This window comes from Priapulus caudatus, unplaced genomic scaffold, assembly GCF_000485595.1.
Source record: "Priapulus caudatus unplaced genomic scaffold, Priapulus_caudatus-5.0.1 Scaffold400, whole genome shotgun sequence".
In the NCBI taxonomy this organism is placed as follows: domain Eukaryota; kingdom Metazoa; phylum Priapulida; class Priapulimorpha; order Priapulimorphida; family Priapulidae; genus Priapulus; species Priapulus caudatus.
This window is the reverse complement of record NW_014577461.1, coordinates 257,356-260,396: the sequence shown is the minus strand read 5'-3', so window position 1 is coordinate 260,396 and position 3,041 is coordinate 257,356.

Here is a 3,041-nt window from a genome sequence, read left to right as displayed (position 1 = left end):
GCACGTACAGGTACGTACACACGCACAGGTACGTACACACGCACGTACAGGTACGCACACACGCACAGGTACGTACACACCAACTACTCTTACTTCTTCCGCACAATGCCGCAGAACGTAGAACACAGGTACGTACACACGCACTCACGCAAAGGTACGTACACACTCACGCACAGGTACGCACGCACCAACTACCCTTACTTCTTCCGCACAGTGCCGCAGAACGTAGAACACAGGTACGTACACACGCACAAGTGCGTGCGTACATGTGTGCGTACCTGTGTGTGCGTGTGTGCGTACCTGTAGCACGCACGTACAGGTACGTACACACGCGCACACAGGTACGCACGCGCACACAGGTACGACCGCACCAACTACCCTTACTTCTTCCGCACAGTGCCGCAGAACGTAGAACACAGGTACGTACACACGCGCACACAGGTACGTACGCACCAACTACCCTTACTTCTTCTGCACAGTTCTGCAGAACGTAGAACACAGGTACGTACACACGCACTCACGCACAGGTACGCACGCACACACAGATACGTACGCACGCACGCACAGGTATGCACACACGCACAGGTACGTACGCACACACGCACAGGTACGACCGCACCAACTACCCTTACTTCTTCCGCACAGTGCCGCAGAACGTAGAACACAGGTACGTACACACGNTCCTACAGACTGGATGCGTGTGTGCTGCGTGTGTGCGTGTGCGTGCGTGCGTGTGTGTTGCGTGCGTGCGTGCATGCGTGCTGCGTGCGTGCGTACGTGCGTGTGTGTGTGCTGCGTGCGTGCGTGCGTGCGTGTGTGCGTGCATGCGTGCTGCGTGCGTGCGTACGTGCGTGTGTGTGTGTTGCGTGCGTGCGTGCATGCATGCTACGTGCGTGCTGCGTGCTTGTGTGTGTGCGTACGTGCGTGCGTGCGTGCTGTGTGCGTGCATGCGTGCTGCGTGCNATGAGGATGGGGGTGTGGATGAGGATGGGGATGAGGATGGGGATGAGGATGGGGATGAGGATGGGGATGAGGATGGGGATGGGGATGAGGATGGGGATGGGGATGGGGATGGGGATGGGGGTGTGGATGAGGATTGAGATGTTACATTATTTAGGACGACACGATGCATGGCTTCAGTATTCTTGATGCCACACGACGCGCGCATTCGCAGCATCCTCCTCTGTTCGCGATGAATTGTGTGCGGGCGTGTGCGAGGCTTCACCATGAATGGAAGGGAGGCTGCGCACGATGAGTAATCGCGAGTTAATTAGCGTCTCTGCTGCCTCGACAACGATGATGTCAGGCAACACTGGCAATTATTAATGTCTGCCTCCCACGACACTAGAGACAGACGCAGCGACAGTCAGCCGCCAGCAGGGTGCACCACTAGTCCATGCAGCAGCTATGTACAATCATATATATATACACATACATATGCAGGGCTCCCTCTGGATGTTTTACAGCTTGAGCCAACACTTGAGCCAGTTGAGCGACCAAAGTACATTTTTAGCCATTATTGAAAAACTATAGGGACTTTTCACTGTATCGTATGTGCTAAGCATGCCATAAACAGGTGATGGGTGTGGGAAAAGAGGCGTGCGAAAACATTTTACGACACGGCACTGCAATTTGACGATTTCGTTATTCAAACGTGATTTTGTGACCAGTTAAATCATTCGCGATTTATTTTCGCCACTTGGTGATTTATTTATCGCATTTTGTGAAGATGGCGAACGCCAGCAGTAGCCCTGATATCAGGAGTTAATAAAGTTGGTCTTTATTAACTCCTGCTGATAATGACAAATATAGTGGCATTTTATTGTCTTTATACATATACGTATACACATACATGGACGCATGCATATGCACAGATACAATCATATATATGTATGTATGTAATCAGGAGCGTATAATGACAAATATATTTGTCATTATACGCTCCTGATGTAATGTATATATANAGAGAGAGAGAGAGAGAGAGAGAGAGAGAGAGAGAGAGAGAAGGAGAGAGAGAGTGAGCACTCACTTTCCCCTCTGTCTAATCATCATGCTCCCTCGCGTCCCTCTTTTTGACCTTGACTTATAACGGTCTTAAAGTGGATAAACCGCGCAGCTAGATGTGATATGTGATAGAGCTAGATGTGATATGCATACTGTGAGCTCGTCTATGTTGCAAAAATTCACTACAACTTATTTGTGTTGCTACTTTCACAACATTTCTTCATAAAATCTAAACGAGGGTTACGAAAGTAGCACCACAGGATGTTTACAGTGTTTACACATCCGGTCCACAACTGAGCGAACGTCGTGCTGCATTAACAGTTCTTTTCTGTGATAACAGTCATAATACATGTTATGCATCATTTTTCGATGTTTACTCCGTACGAAATTGTGAAATTTGTTTAAATCACATGTTATGTACATTACATATACAATCAGGAAACAAAAATAGTGTTTTCGTTCCAGGAACTATTTGCGCTAGCGTAGGGTTACGGTTTAGCGTCCTCAACTGACACTTCGCTCAACATAATTTATTTGTATTTTCGCCAAAACCGCTTCCGACGGGTTAATTCAAAATATTCATCATCAGAGCACATTTCTGGCTCAATGAGAACATTTCGTGATGTTTGCATACTGCAAGTATGCTCACAGTAGGTGTATATAGCCTTTTTGTTGCGATGTTTATTCACTTTAAGTTCTTACAGCAGGTGGCATAATGTAAATACGAAATACATAAGGGCCGTCATATCCATTCTTTATATGCTGTTGAACAGTCAATGGTTTTTTTCAGTGACGCACTTGAGGCGGAAAAAACAACAGCTAACTATTGATTGGTTTTAACGCGTACTTCCGTAGCGGCGTCACGCTGGCAGAAAGCAATTATGTATACTAGATAATCAGAAATCGTCGCCCACTCCTCAACAGTACATACGCTAATCTCTCTCCCTGTCCCTCTCCATCTCCTCTCTCTTCTCTCTCTCTCTCTCTCTCTCTCTCTCTCTCTCTCTCTCTCTCACCCTCCCTCTCCCTCTCTCTCT